Here is a 16,582-nt window from a genome sequence, read left to right on the forward strand (position 1 = left end):
CGCTCGCTCGCTCCCTCTCTGTCGCCCGCTCGCTCGCTCCCTCTCTGTCGCCCGCTCGCTCGCTCCCTCTCTGTCGCCCGCTCGCTCGCTCCCTCTCTGTCGCCCGCTCGCTCGCTCCCTCTCTGTCGCCCGCTCGCTCGCTCCCTCTCTGTCGCCCGCTCGCTCGCTCCCTCTCTGTCGCCCGCTCGCTCGCTCCCTCTCTGTCGCCCGCTCGCTCGCTCCCTCTCTGTCGCCCGCTCGCTCGCTCCTCTCTGTCGCCCGCTCGCTCGCTCCCTCTCTGTCGCCCGCTCGCTCGCTCCCTCTCTGTCGCCCGCTCGCTCGCTCCCTCTCTGTCGCCCGCTCGCTCGCTCCCTCTCTGTCGCCCGCTCGCTCGCTCCCTCTCTGTCGCTCGCTCCCTCTCTGTCGCTCGCTCCCTCTCTGTCGCTCGCTCCCTCTCTGTCGCTCGCTCCCTCTCTGTCGCTCGCTCCCTCTCTGTCGCTCGCTCCCTCTCTGTCGCCCGCTCGCTCGCTCCCTCTCTGTCGCCCGCTCGCTCGCTCCCTCTCTGTCGCCCGCTCGCTCGCTCCCTCTCTGTCGCCCGCTCGCTCGCTCCCTCTCTGTCGCCCGCTCGCTCGCTCCCTCTCTGTCGCCCGCTCGCTCGCTCCCTCTCTGTCGCCCGCTCGCTCGCTCCCTCTCTGTCGCCCGCTCGCTCGCTCCCTCTCTGTCGCCCGCTCGCTCGCTCCCTCTCTGTCGCCCGCTCGCTCGCTCCCTCTCTGTCGCCCGCTCGCTCGCTCCCTCTCTGTCGCCCGCTCGCTCGCTCCCTCTCTGTCGCTCGCTCCCTCTCTGTCGCTCGCTCCCTCTCTGTCGCTCGCTCCCTCTCTGTCGCTCGCTCCCTCTCTGTCGCTCGCTCCCTCTCTGTCGCTCGCTCCCTCTCTGTCGCCCGCTCGCTCGCTCCCTCTCTGTCGCCCGCTCGCTCGCTCCCTCTCTGTCGCCCGCTCGCTCGCTCCCTCTCTGTCGCCCGCTCGCTCGCTCCCTCTCTGTCGCCCGCTCGCTCGCTCCCTCTCTGTCGCCCGCTCGCTCGCTCCCTCTCTGTCGCCCGCTCGCTCGCTCCCTCTCTGTCGCCCGCTCGCTCGCTCCCTCTCTGTCGCCCGCTCGCTCGCTCCCTCTCTGTCGCCCGCTCGCTCGCTCCCTCTCTGTCGCCCGCTCGCTCGCTCCCTCTCTGTCGCCCGCTCGCTCGCTCCCTCTCTGTCGCTCGCTCCCTCTCTGTCGCTCGCTCCCTCTCTGTCGCTCGCTCCCTCTCTGTCGCTCGCTCCCTCTCTGTCGCTCGCTCCCTCTCTGTCGCTCGCTCCCTCTCTGTCGCTCGCTCCCTCTCTGTCGCCCGCTCGCTCGCTCCCTCTCTGTCGCCCGCTCGCTCGCTCCCTCTCTGTCGCCCGCTCGCTCGCTCCCTCTCTGTCGCCCGCTCGCTCGCTCCCTCTCTGTCGCCCGCTCGCTCGCTCCCTCTCTGTCGCCCGCTCGCTCGCTCCCTCTCTGTCGCCCGCTCGCTCGCTCCCTCTCTGTCGCCCGCTCGCTCGCTTGCTCCCTCTCTGTCGCCCGCTCGCTCGCTCCCTCTCTGTCGCCCGCTCGCTCGCTTGCTCCCTCTCTGTCGCCCGCTCGCTCGCTTGCTCCCTCTCTGTCGCCCGCTCGCTCGCTCCCTCTCTGTCGCCCGCTCGCTCGCTCGCTCCCTCTCTGTCGCCCGCTCGCTCCCTCTCTGTCGCCCGCTCGCTTGCTCCCTCTCTGTCGCCCTCTCTGTCGCTCGCTCCCTCTCTGTCGCTCGCTCCCTCTCTGTCGCTCGCTCCCTCTCTGTCGCTCGCTCCCTCTCTGTCGCCCGCTCGCTCGCTCCCTCTCTGTCGCTCGCTCCCTCTCTGTCGCTCGCTCCCTCTCTGTCGCTCGCTCCCTCTCTGTCGCCCGCTCGCTCGCTCCCTCTCTGTCGCTCGCTCCCTCTCTGTCGCTCGCTCCCTCTCTGTCGCCCGCTCGCTCGCTCCCTCTCTGTCGCTCGCTCCCTCTCTGTCGCTCGCTCCCTCTCTGTCGCTCGCTCCCTCTCTGTCGCTCGCTCCCTCTCTGTCGCCCGCTCGCTCGCTCGCTCGCTCCCTCTCTGTCGCTCGCTCCCTCTCTGTCGCTCGCTCCCTCTCTGTCGCTCGCTCCCTCTCTGTCGCTCGCTCCCTCTCTGTCGCTCGCTCCCTCTCTGTCGCTCGCTCCCTCTCTGTCGCTCGCTCCCTCTCTGTCGCTCGCTCCCTCTCTGTCGCTCGCTCCCTCTCTGTCGCTCGCTCCCTCTCTGTCGCTCGCTCCCTCTCTGTCGCTCGCTCCCTCTCTGTCGCCCGCTCGCTCGCTCCCTCTCTGTCGCCCGCTCGCTCGCTCCCTCTCTGTCGCCCGCTCGCTCGCTCCCTCTCTGTCGCTCGCTCCCTCTCTGTCGCCCGCTCGCTCGCTCCCTCTCTGTCGCTCGCTCCCTCTCTGTCGCTCGCTCCCTCTCTGTCGCTCGCTCCCTCTCTGTCGCTCGCTCCCTCTCTGTCGCTCGCTCCCTCTCTGTCGCTCGCTCCCTCTCTGTCGCCCGCTCGCTCGCGCCCTCCCGCCCTCCCGCTCGTCCCCCCCTTCTCGCCCGCTCGCCCTCCCCCTCTCCCTCCCTGTCGCCCGCTCGCCATCGCCCTCGCCCTCTCCCTCCCTGTCGCCCTCACCCCTCGCCCTCCCCCTCTCCCTCCCTGTCGTCCGCTCGCCCTCCCTCTCGCCCTCCCCCTCCCTCCCTGTCGCTCGCTCGCACTCCCCCTCTCCCTCCCTGTCGCCCTCCCGCCTGCAGTCCCTGTCGCCCGCTCGCCCTCCCACCCGCTCGCCCTCCCTCTCGCCCTCCCTGTCGCCCGCTTGCCCTCCCTCTCGCCCTCCCTGTCGCCCGCTCGCCCTCCCTCTCTCCCTCCCTGTCGCCCGCTCGCCCTCCCTCTCTGTCGCCCTCCCTCCCTCCCTCCCTGTCGCCCTCCCTCCCTCCCTCCCTGTCGCCCTCCTTCCCTCCTTCCCTGTCGCCCGCTCGCCCTCCCTGTCGCCCGCTCGCGCTCCCTCCCTCCCTCCCTGTCGCCCGCTCGCCCTCCCTCCCTCCCTCCCTGTCGCCCGCTCGCCCTCCCTCCCTGTCGCCCGCTCGCCCTCCCTCCCTCCCCTGTCGCCTGCTCGCCCTCCCTCCCTCCCGCCCTCCCTCCATGTCGCCCGCTCGCCCTCCCTCCCTGTCGCCCGCTCGCCCTCCCTCCCTCCCTCTCTCCCTGTCGCCCGCTCGCCCTCCCTCCCTCCCTCCCTGTCGCCCGCTCGCCCTCCCTCCCTCCCTCCCTCCCTCCCTCCCTGTCGCCCGCTCGCCCTCCCTCCCTGTCGCCCGCTCGCCCTCCCTCCCTCCCTCCCTGTCGCTCGCCCCCCCTCCCTCCCTCCCTGTCGCCCGCTCGCCCTCCCTCCCTCCCTCCCTCCCTGTCGCTCGCTCCCTCTCTGTCGCTCGCTCCCTCTCTGTCGCTCGCTCCCTCTCTGTCGCTCGCTCCCTCTCTGTCGCTCGCTCCCTCTCTGTCGCTCGCTCCCTCTCTGTCGCTCGCTCCCTCTCTGTCGCCCGCTCGCTCGCTCGCTCCCTCTCTGTCGCTCGCTCCCTCTCTCTCTGTCGCTCGCTCCCTCTCTGTCGCTCGCTCCCTCTCTGTCGCTCGCTCCCTCTCTGTCGCTCGCTCCCTCTCTGTCGCTCGCTCCCTCTCTGTCGCTCGCTCCCTCTCTGTCGCTCGCTCCCTCTCTGTCGCTCGCTCCATCTCTCTCGCTCGCTCCCTCTCTCTCGCTCGCTCCCTCTCTCTCGCTCGCTCCCTCTCTGTCGCTCGCTCCCTCTCTCTCGCTCGCTCGCTCGCTCCCTCTCTGTCGCCCGCTCGCTCGCTCCCTCTCTGTCGCCCGCTCGCTCGCTCCCTCTCTGTCGCCCGCTCGCTCGCTCCCTCTCTGTCGCTCGCTCCCTCTCTGTCGCTCGCTCCCTCTCTGTCGCTCGCTCCCTCTCTGTCGCTCGCTCCCTCTCTGTCGCTCGCTCCCTCTCTGTCGCTCGCTCCCTCTCTGTCGCTCGCTCCCTCTCTGTCGCCCGCTCCCTCTCTGTCGCCCGCTCGCTCGCTCCCTCTCTGTCGCCCGCTCGCTCGCTCCCTCTCTGTCGCCCGCTCGCTCGCTCCCTCCCTCTCGCCCTCCCGCTCGTCCCCCCCTTCTCGCCCGCTCGCCCTCCCCCTCTCCCTCCCTGTCGCCCGCTCGCCATCGCCCTCGCCCTCTCCCTCCCTGTCGCCCTCGCCCCTCGCCCTCCCCCTCTCCCTCCCTGTCGTCCGCTCGCCCTCCCTCTCGCCCTCCCCCTCCCTCCCTGTCGCTCGCTCGCCCTCCCCCTCTCCCTCCCTGTCGCCCTCCCGCCTGCCGTCCCTGTCGCCCGCTCGCCCTCCCACCCGCTCGCCCTCCCTCTCGCCCTCCCTGTCGCCCGCTTGCGCTCCCTCTCGCCCTCCCTGTCGCCCGCTCGCCCTCCCTCTCTCCCTCCCTGTCGCCCGCTCGCCCTCCCTCTCTGTCGCCCTCCCTCCCTCCCTCCCTGTCGCCCTCCTTCCCTCCTTCCCTGTCGCCCGCTCGCCCTCCCTGTCGCCCGCTCGCCCTCCCTCCCTCCCTCCCTGTCGCCCGCTCGCCCTCCCTCCCTCCCTCCCTGTCGCCCGCTCGCCCTCCCTCCCTGTCGCCCGCTCGCCCTCCCTCCCTCCCTCCCCTGTCGCCCGCTCGCCCTCCCTCCCTCCCGCCCTCCCTCCCTGTCGCCCGCTCGCCCTCCCTCCCTCCCTCCCTCCCTGTCGCCCGCTCGCCCTCCCTCCCTGTCGCTCGCCCTCCCTCCCTCCCTCCCTGTCGCTCGCCCCCCCTCCCTCCCTCCCTGTCGCCCGCTCGCCCCCCCTCCCTCCCTCCCTGTCGCCCCCCTCCCGCCCACCCTCCCGCCCACCTTCCCTGTCGCGCGCTCGCCCCCCTCCCTCCCTCCCTCCCTGTCACCCCCCCTCTCTCCATCCCTGTCGCCCCCCCTCTCTCCCTCCCTGTCGCCCCCCCTCTCTCCCTCCCTGTTGCCCCCCTCTCTCCCTCCCTGTCGCCCCCCTCTCTCCCTCCCTGTCGCCCCCCTCCCTCCCTCCCTGTCGCCCGCTCGTCTCCCCTCCCTCCCTCCCTCCCTGTCGCCTCCCTCCCTGTTGCCCTCCCGCCCTCCCTCCCTCCCTCCCTGTCGCGCGCTCGTCCACCCTCCCTGTCGCAGCATGTGTCTCTCTGTCTCGATCCCTGGCTGTCTCGCCTTCCCCCTCTGTTTGGCGCGCTACGCACGCGCTCTCTGTCGCATGCCCCACCTCTGTCGCGCTGCGCACGTGCTCTCTGTCGCATGCCCCACCTCTGTCGCACGCTTCCCCTGTGTCGCGCGCTCGTCGCACGCTCCCCCTCTGTCGAGCTCGCTTTGCCTGTCGGGCTTGCTCTCTCGTTGTGTCTCTCCCTCCCCCTCTGTCTCCCTCCCCCTCTGTCTCCCCCACCCCCGCGTCTTCCCCCCCTCCGTCCCCCCCGTCTCCCTCCGTCCCCCCCGTCTCCCTCCCCCTCTCTCTGTGTAATGTCTGTAAGCTTGTAATGTTTGTAGCTCCACACTGTGGATGTGGACGTATTGTGTACTGCAACTGCAGAGTTAATAATAAACTGAACCAGGCAGATTCCGGAGGCTTCTGAGAGAGAGCTGCCTGCCATGTAGGAAGCTGTGTGTGCTGTGCACTGTGAATATATCACATTTGCTGATGTGATCGGATTTTGCGGATGATTTAAAGCTTAAATTTTGTTGGTGAAGTATTCAGCCAGCCAACAGAGACTTTGAAAGTTTCTGTCTTTGGAAAAAAGCTACAAAATCCGAGCTAAAATACAGCACACGGTGTGAATAGCTAGAGATTAAAATGGCAGGTATAATTGGACATTTGGGGGAATAGAGACACGACCGGGAACATTTTAAAGCGTATGTGGATCGGCTAGAAATGTATTTCACTGCAAATAACATAATCGAAGTTCCAGACAATGCAGTCCAGAACCGGGCTGTGTTGGAACGTAAGAAAGCGATCTTCTTATTGGAGGCGGGTCCGGCATTGTACGAAACCCTTGTAAATCTGCATGTGCCTGACGAGCCAAAGGACACAACGCTAAAAGAGATTTTAACGAAGCTGGAGCAGCACTATAAACCCAAACCGTTAGAAATTGCTGGAAACTATCGTTTTGGGATTCGGAATCAAATGTCTGATGAAAGTAACAGTGATTACATCGTAGCATTAAAAAAGCTATCGATACACTGTAATTTTGGAAACTTTCAAAACCAAGCATTACGGGATCGTTTTGTTTGTGGGGTGAAAAATGATGCAATCAGAAGGGAGTTATTGACGACGGATGACTTGACGTTTGAGATTGCTTGTCAGACAGCATGGTCAATGGGCATGGCCGAACAATATTCCCGAGAATTAAATAATGATTACGGTCGTCAGTCAACTGAGGTAAATCACCTGCAGGTTCAAAATAAAAGATGGTGGGGGCCCAAAGTCTCAGAAACTGGAAATTCTAACAGAGCGTCGAAATCGTGCTATAGGTGCCTGGGACAACACATTGTTCAAAGTTGTCCATATGTGAAGGCAGAATGTTTCTTCTGCAGGAAGACTGGACATCTTTCGAAGGCATGCCGACTTAAGGGTAAACCAGTTTTTAAAGCTGAGTCCAGTGTTCAAAGGTATGAGTAGAAATCCCAAGAGACTACATCGCATGGAATAACAACAACAGCACGAAGAGATGTTAGTTACATGTCATCAGGAGCACAAGATTAATGGACAGCGATTCAGAAAGCATCAAAATCCACGTAGATGTTGTGGGATTCAAGATACCAATGGAAATTGACACGAGTGCATCCGTGAGTGTAGTACCGGAGTTGCTGTAACTCGACAAATTGCGTGATTTCCAACTGGAGAAATCCAAGATAGAGCTGCGAGGCTACTCGGGAGAGAAAATTCCTGTGGTAAGTCATATCACTGTACCAGTGAAATATAAAGATCAATTTCAGAACTTGCCTCTAATAGTAGTGAAGGGAGACAAGTCTGGCTTACTCGGAAGAAATTGGTTGAGCTCACTGAAGCTGGATTGGAGTAAGATTTTCTGTGTGGAAGCAAGATTTTCATCAATGGATGAGGTTATCAAGAAGTATCCGAAGGTGTTCTGCGAAACGGACAGTCTGATCAAGGCTTCAAGGCGAGTGTCAGGGTACAGAAGGACGCTAGATCGGTTTACTACTAGCCACGTTCCGTACCATATGCACTCAAGAAGAAAGTTGAGCAAGAACTCAAAAGACGAGAGACTGGGAACATTATTTGTAAGATAGATCGATGTAATTGGGCTACACCCATTGTTGTTGTGCCTAAGTCCGATGGTAAGGTAAGATTGTGTGGTGATTGTAAAGTAACCGTAAACCAGGTTCTAGAGGGTAATGTCCCCAATACATTGCCAAATATAGAAGATTTGTTCACAACACTGACAGGTGGTCAGATCTTCTCAAAACTGGATCTTACAACTGCCTATTAACAGCTTGAACTAGATGAGGAGCCCAAGTCATGCTTGACTATAAATACTCACCTAGGCCTATATCAATTTAATAGGCTACCGTTTGGAGTGTCTTCTGCCCCTGCCAAGGGGTGATGAACCAGATTTTGCAAGGTATTGAAGGGGTAGTATGTTATTTGGATGATATACTAATTTCAGCACCAAATAGGCAAATTCATAATAACATATTGAATGAAGTCCTCAAACGGCTAGAAAAGCAGAGAGTACGAGTGTCTGCTCGTAAGTGTGAGTTATTTTAAAACTCAGTGGAGTACTTAGGGTAGAGAGTAGACAAAAATGGGTTACATCCAACCATGGAAAAATTGGATGCAATTAGAAATGCACCCACTCCCAGAAATGTCACTGAACTTCGTTCATTCTTGGGTCTTTTGAACTATTATGGAAGATCCTACCAAATTTGGCTACAGTATTACATCCACTGAATGAACTTTTGAAAAAACAGGTCCATTGGAAGTGGTCAAAAGAATGTGATACAGCATTCAAGGAGTGTAAAAACAAATTGGTAGAGAGCACCATGTTAGTTCACCATGACATATCTAAGGAGATTAAGCTAGCATGTGATACCTCTCCGTATGGAGTTGGGACAGTGATCTCTCATGTATCACGTAGCGGGGAGGAGAGACCAATTGCTTTTGTTTCACGCACTCTCAGTGCCAGTGAGAGTAATTATGCGCATATTGAAAGGGAAGCTTTGGCATTAATTTTTGGGGTCAAGAAGTTTCGCAAATACTTGTATCGTCGTAAGTTTACCATCGTTACGGATCATAAGCCCCCAACAGCAATCCTCCATCCAAAGTCCCCAGTTCCAACATTAGCTGCAGCCCGAATGCCGAGATGGGCTTTGATTTTGTCAGCATATACATTGATATTGAATACAGACGATCATCTGATCACAGTAATGCTGATGCAATGTCTAGATTGCCTTCCCCATCACAGGGTACACCCGATAGGGAAGAAGTGTTTTTTTTCATACATTGATGAACTGCCAGTCACAGCTGAAGAGATTGGTAGAGCAACCAAATGTGACCCAGTGATGTCAAAGGTGTATGAGTATATTGCAAATGGATGGCCAAACCAGGTAACAGACAAAAATACACATCCATTCTTCATTCGTAGGAATGAATTATCAGTCGTTAAAGATTGTAAAATGTTGGGTGCAAGAGTGGCTATACCAAATAAATTCAGGTCCAAATTATTAGGAGATCTCCATGACCAGCACCTGGGAATGTGCTTTACCAAGAGTTTTGCACGCAGTTATTTATGGTGGCCAGGTCTTGATAAAGATATAGAGTACATCGTGAGTCAGTGTACGACATGTCAATCGGTAAGCAAGCAACCACCACCAGTACCATTACAGCCATGGAAATGGCCTCCCAGGGTGTGGCAAAGGTTACATATTGATTTTGCTGAGTTAGAAGGACAACAATTGTTCATTGTAATTGATAGCCATTGGAAGTGGGTTGAGGTGTTTCCAATGTGGAAAATAACAAGAAGTAAAACATTGGACATTATTCTCTTCATTTGGCCTCCCTGAAGAAATTGTTTCGGATAATGGGCCACAATTTCATTCAGAAGAATTTGCACAGTTCACAAGCAAAAATGGTGTGAAACATACCAAGGTTCCACCATACCATCCTGCTTCGAATGGTGCAGCAGAGCGCACTGTACAAATTGTAAAATGTGCCCTCCTAAAACAAATGTTAGATCCAAATCCAAGGAAACGACAGTAGTCATTGGATCACAAATTGGCTAATTTTTTGATTACATATCGAAATACTCCTCATACAACTACAGATAGAACACCAGCAGAATTGTTTCTCAAACGACCGCCACGAACCAGATTCTCGTTGTTAAAGCCAAATTTGGCACAGTCCGTAGAAGAGACACAATTAAGACAGAAAGAGAATCATGATAGAGGTAGAGTAAAAGAGAGAAGTGTGAAATTAAACCAGAAGGTGAGAGTGAAGAACCATCACTATAAATGGTTAAAGTGGTTACCAGGAAGAGTGGTGAAGATATGTGGTCCTCGCACATATTTGGTGAAGATGTTTGATAATGGACAGGTTAGGTTTGTTCATATTGATCATATTTTACCTACAGACATGGAAGGAGTTGAAGGTGGGAATGATTCAATTATTTCTGACTCATCAGATAGTTTTGATATACCAGTAGCAAATCCTAAATCCATTGTACTGGAAACAAATCCAGGAGAGAATCAGAATGAAAGTCTAAATCCGAGTCAGGAAAACAAAGATCCTGAAGTTAGTGAGTTCAAATGAAAATCAAAGAAATTTCATGGAGGAAAATGTTCCTCAGGATGAGCCTCGAATGAGTGTGAAATCGACACCAGGTTTGGAAGGTTTTGTTCGAGAGCGAAGGTATCCTCTTCGAAACAGAAAACAAGTGGTGAAGTTAAATTTGTAAATATGAAAAAAAATAAGTTTATATCCTGTGTTATGTATCAACATGAAAGTTATGTATGATGTTTGTTATAATAACTTCTTCATTAAGGAGGGAGAAGTGTAATGTCTGTAAGCTTGTAATGTTTGTAGCTCCACACTGTGGATGTTGACGTATTGTGTACTGCAACTGCAGAGTTAATAATAAACAGAACCAGGCAGACACCGGAGGCTTCAGAGAGCTGCCTGCCATGTAGGAAGCTGTGTGTGCTGTGCTCTCCCTCTGTCTCGCGCTCTCCCTCTGTCTCGCGCTCTCCCTCTGTCTCGCGCTCTCCCTCTGTCTCGCGCTCTCCCTCTGTCTCGCGCTCTCCCTCTGTCTCGCGCTCTCCCTCTGTCTCGCGCTCTCCCTCTGTCTCGCGCTCTCCCTCTCTCGCGCTCTCCCTCTGTCTCGCGCGCGCCCCCCCTCATCTCTCGCCCCTTCCCCCTCTCTCGCCCCCGCGCTCGCTCGCTCTGTCTCTCTGTCTCGCGCGCTCTGTCGCTCGCTCGCGCGCACTCTGTCTCTGTCTGTCTCTCTCCACAGATGCTGCCTGACCTGTTGAGTATTTCCAGCGTTTTCTGTTTATGGAACGGGACTAGTCTGTTCAGTAGGTTCACGATCATGTTTGCTTTCTGTGGCTGCATTGCATCTTTTAGGGCAGCTGTGACACCAAAACAGGCAGTGTGCTCATGGTCTTCCCATGTTATACTGGAAAGATACTGAAATGTGAAGTTTTTGTTGTCATTCCCTGCTCAAAATCCTTCTTCCCAACACCATTTTCAATAAATAAGATTGATTTAGAATGATGGCCATTTTGCTCAAAGAAAAACAGAAAATAATATAAATGTACAGTCTATTAATTGACATTTAAAAGGGAAATACATTTATTTCAATGAAAAATCTAAATACTTTAATTTATTTAGCTCCTTTTGTGACCAAAGCACTTTACAGGTAATGAAGCGCTCTTAAAGTGTCGTTACTGTTATAATGTAAGAAACAGGGCAGTCAATTTGTGCAAAGCAAGGTCCCACAAACAGCAATGAGATAAATAAGCAAAAAATTTGCTGGAGATGCTGATTAAGGGATAAATATTGCCCAGGACATCAGGAGATCTGCTCTTTGAATAGTGCAGTGGAATGTTTTATGTCCACTTGAACAAGCAGACAGAGCCGTGGCTTAACATCTCATCTAAAAGATGGCACCTCTGACGGCGCAGCACTCCTTTTGTCCTGAACTGAAGTGTCAGCCTAGATTATGTGCTCCAGTCTCTGGAGTAGGATACTTCATCTAATATGATTTTAGACCTGTTGGGGCAATGGAAATGTCATTTATGGAACTCAATCAGTCAAGTTTGAATATTATATAGTATTTAAATTGATATCCTTGAGTGTTTGCTTAGTTGTTTTTGGGTATCAGGGAGGAATTTAATAGAGTATTCTCTTTCTGGGAAGCTTGCCTGTAATTATTTATTTCCTCACAAGATTTGTCAATTTGGGGAGCATTTATTCGGTGCTAGTTGTTACATAATCTGTTGGAAAAATAGATTCAATACACATGGGGGAAGGTGTTCTCTGATGTAATGAAATTAGAAACATGTATATAACGAATTATGATTTCACTACAGTTTGCCAGCAGAACAAATTTTCTCATCTAATGACCTTTTTTACATTAAATTCTTTCTTGATGTCTTATTGGCTCAGCTGGCAACACTCTTGTCTGATTCAGAAGATCATGGGCTCAACTCCTACGCCAAGATTTGAGTACATCATTTAAGCTGACCCATCAGTGATGTACTGAGAGGAGTGCTTCATTGTTGGAGGTGCAGTCTTTTGAATGAGCTGTTAAACCAAGGCCATGTCTGCCTGTTCAGGTGGATGTGAAAGATCCCATGACACTATGTGAAGAAAAGATTCTGCTCTTGTCCATTCCTCTCAACTGCATCACCAAATACCTGTAACAGATTAACTGGTCTTTCATCTCATTTGCTGTTGGTGGGCAATGCTGTGCTCAACAGTGATTACATTTCACAAGTATTGGTTGTAAATCATTTTAGCCCATCTTGAGGGCATGATATGGTGCCATATAAATTATGTAAATAAATATTGTACTAGAGCTCCCCTAGAAGACTACTGCGATAATACTACTGATGTAAATACAGTAAAAGGGCCATTTGTTAAAGTCACATGATGGCAGTTTCTGTTGGAGCCATCTTGTAGAGTATATTTGTTAGTAATGTCATAAGAATATATCACATTGGCCTCAAGGATAGGATAATCGGATTCCCTAGCTGAATTTTTTTTAAGTGGATAATCCAGCCAACCAATGGAGAGACTTTGAGAGGTTCTTTGTTTTGCAGAACAGCTAAAAATCCAAGTAAATTATAGGCATTCTTGGCTGAACTGAAGAGTCCAGATGGCCATGCCTATGGGAATAATAGGGCGCTTGGGTGAGTTCCATCGTGACCAAGAGACTTTCGGAGTGTATGTGGAGCGGCAAGAAATGTTCTTCACTGTGAATAGTATTGTCGAAGTCCCCGATGATGAAAACCATAATGGGGGGGTTTTAGAAAGAAAACGGGCTATTTTCTTGACTGAAGCAGGCCCGAGGTGTATGAAACCCTGAAAAATTTGCGTGTTCCTGTCAAGCCAAAGGTAACACCACTGACGGAGATTCTTACCAAGTTAGAACAGCATTACAGTCCTGAGCCCCTGGAAATTGATAAGTTATCATTTTGGAATACAAAATCGATTAACTGACCAGGGTATCACTGAGTACATTGTAGCTTAAAAAAAACTATCCATTCTCTGTAATTTTAGAAATTTTCAGGACCGAGCATTGCATGACCACTTTGTTTGTGGGTTGAAAAATGAAGCAATCAGAAGAAAGTTGTTGATGACCCCTAACTTGACTTTTGATTTAGATTGTCAGACAGCTATGTTGATAGATATGGCCAACTAATACTCCCGAGAATTTCGCACCATTTCCAGTCATCAGACAACTGAGATGAATTGCCTGCAGGTGAAAAGTAAAAGGCAGTTGGGCCCTAAGGCATCAGCAAATGGCCAAGGTAACAGTACATTAAAGTCGTGCTATCAGTGTCTGGGACAATACATTGCTCAAAGTTGTCCATATGTGAAGGCAGAGTGTTTCTATTGCAAGAAAACTGGGCATCTTGCGAAGGCATGCCGACTGAAGAGTAAACAGATGTTCAATGCTAGAAGTAGAAACTGGCAGACCCTACATCGCATTGAAGATAAGCAACCAGATGAGGAGGTTCATAGCATCATCAAGAACATGAGGGTATTTAACAATGGTTCGCGATGTATCATCATCCAAGTAGACGTTGCAGGAACCAGGATACCCATGGAAATCGACACTGGTGCATCCATGAGTGTAGTGCCAGAATCGCTATAATCTCGACAAGTTGCATGATTTTCCATTGGAGACGTCAAAGATAGAGCTGTGGGCTACTCAGGAGAGCAAATACCTGTGGTTGGATGTATCACCGTACCGGTGAAATACAAGGATCAGTTTTATGATGGTTTTATGAAAGGGAAATCACGTTTGACAAATTTGCTGGAGTTCTTTGAGAATGTAATGAGCAGGGTGGATAAGGGGGAACCAGTGGATGTGGTGTATTTGGATTTCCAGAAGGCATTTGACAAGGTGCCACATAAAAGGTTACTGCACAAGATAAAAGTTCACGGGGTTGGGGGTAATATATTAGCATGGATAGAGGATTGGCTAACTAACAGAAAACAGAGAGTCGGGATAAATGGGTCATTTTCTGGTTGGCAAAAGTAACTAGTGAGGTGTCACAGGGATTGGTGCTGGGACCCCAACTATTTACAATTTATATTAATGATTTGGATGAAGGGATTGAGTGTAGTATAGCTAAGTTTGCTGATACAAAGATGGATGGGAAACAAGTTGTGAGGAGGACACAAAGAATCTGCAAAGGGATAAAGACAGGCTAAGTGAGTGGGCAAAAATTTGGCAGATGGAGTATAATGTGGGAAAGGCAGAAAAAACCCAAATTATTACTTAAATGGAGAAAAATTGCAAAGTGAAGGGATCTGGGGGTCCTTGTGCATCAAAGACAAAAAGTTAGTATGCAGGTTCAGCAAGTAATCAGGAAGGCAAATGGAACATTGGCCTTTATTGCAAGGGGGCTAGAGTATAAAAGCAGAGAAGTCCTGCTACAACTGTACAGGATATTGGTGAGGCCACACCTAGAGTACTGTGTACAGTTTTGGTCTCCGTATTTAAGGAGGGATATACAGGATATACTCACATCAGAGATAGTTCAGAGAAGGTTCACTAGGTTGATTCCTGAGATGAAGGGGTTGACTTATTAAGGTTGAGTAGGTTAGGCCTATACTCATTGGAATTCAGAAGAATGAGAGGTTATCTTATTGAAACATATAACATAATGAGGGGGCTCGACAAGGTAGATGTAGAGAGGATGTTTCCACTCATGGGGGAATCTAGAACTTGGGGGCATAGTTTCAGAATAAGGGGTCGCCCATTTAAAACTGAGATGAGAGAATTTCTCCTGAGGATTATAAATCTATGGAATTCTCTGCCCCCGAGAGCTGTGGAGGCTGGGTCATTGAATATATTTAAGGCGGAGATAGACAGATTTTTGAGTGATAAGGGAATAAAGTGTTATGGGGAGCGGGCAGGGAAGTGGAGCTGAGCCCATGATCAGATTATTAAATGACGGAGCAGGCTTGAGGGGCCAAATGGCGTACTGCTGCTCCTATTTCTTATGTTCTTCTGTAGTTATCTCGTGATTAGAAGTGTTATGTATTTAACCCTTGGCAATCTGTATCACACCACCACCAGAGGGCCTACCTGTTGGAGTCCCAAGGGATCCCAGCATCCCTTGGGAGTACTGTATATAAGCAGGCCACCCACAATGTACCTGCACTCTGGAGTCTTATTAAAGGAGCTAAGGTCACACTCATTGTTCACAGTACTCCGTTTCATCCTTTATTATAAGCTTATCAATTGGCGATAAGATAACGAACAACCGCATGAAAATGCAAAGAACAGTTGGTATTCTGGAGAAGTTCTCAGAAGGGGACGATTGGGAGGCCTTCGTGGAGAGACTCGACCAATACTTTGTGGCCAACGAGCTGGAAGGGGACGAGAACGCTACCAAACGAAGGGCGATCCCCCTTACTGTCTGTGGGGCCTCATGAAGAATCTCCTAGCTCCGGTAAAACCAACAACTAAATCCTATGAAGAATTGTGTACGCTGGTCCAGGAGCACTTAATCCTAAAGAAAACGTTTTGATGGCGATGTATCGGTTCAACACGTGTCAACGGTCGGAGGGCCAGGAAGTGGCGGGCTATGTTGCCCAACTAAGGCGCCTTGTATGACATTGCGAATTTGATGGATTCCTAGAACAAATGCTGAGACTTTTTTGTGCTTGGCATTGGCCATGAGATAATCCTTCACAAACTGTTGACTGTTGAAATTCCGAATCTGAGCAAAGCCATAACGATCGTCCAGGCATTTATGTCCACCAGCAACAACACTAAACAAATTTCGCAGCATAAAGAGTTTGTGGCCAGTACTGTGCACAAAGTAACGTCGTTTTCGAGCAGGAATATACATGGCAGAACGTACACGCCGGCTGCTGCATGACCTCAGATGACCCAGAGTCCGCCATCAATCGTTAAGGCGAGGCAGTTGGCGTTGTGGAGGTGATCAAGTCCATCAATGCCACTTCAAACACTATGCGTGCAACGGCTGTAGAACAATGGGACACCTCCAGCGAATGTGCAGGCGAGCTGAAAACCCTGCAAACCACCACGTGTGGATCAGGCTGAATTGGAGATTCAAACCGAGGAGGCAGAAGTGTACGGGGTACACGCCTTCACCACGAAATGTCCATCAATAATGTTGAAAGTTGAACTGAACGGAATTCCAGTATCCATGGAACTGGACACATGCGAGTCAGTCCATAATGAGCAAAAAGGTCTTCGACAGGCTGTGGTGCAACAAGGCACACAGGCCAAAGCTCAGCCCCATTCACTTCAAGCTAAGAACTTACATCAAGGAACTGATCCCTGTAATTGGCAGCGCAGCAGTAAAAGTCTCCTATGATGGAGCAATGCACAAACTCCCACTGTGGATTGTGCCAGGGGATGGCCCCACATTGTGTGGCAGAAGCTGGCTGGGAAAAATCTGCTGGAACTGGGACGACATCCGAGCGCTTTCGTCCATCGACGACGCTTCATGTGCTCAGGTTCTAAGCAGATTTCCATCATTGTTTGAGCCAGGCACTGGAAGCTTCTCGGGGGCGAAAGTGCAGATCCATTTGGTTCCCGGTACGCGACCCATCCACCACAAGGCACAGGTGCTACCATATATGATGTGTGAGAAAGTGGAAATTGAGCTGGCCAGGCTGCAGCGAGAAGGCATCATCGCGCCGGTGGAATTCAACGAGTGGGCCAGTTCGATTGTCCCGGTACTTAAAGGTGGCGGCATGTTCAGAATTTGTGGGGACTATAAAGTAATGATTAA

This window comes from Pristiophorus japonicus, chromosome 9 (assembly GCF_044704955.1).
Source record: "Pristiophorus japonicus isolate sPriJap1 chromosome 9, sPriJap1.hap1, whole genome shotgun sequence".
NCBI lineage: Eukaryota > Metazoa > Chordata > Chondrichthyes > Pristiophoridae > Pristiophorus > Pristiophorus japonicus.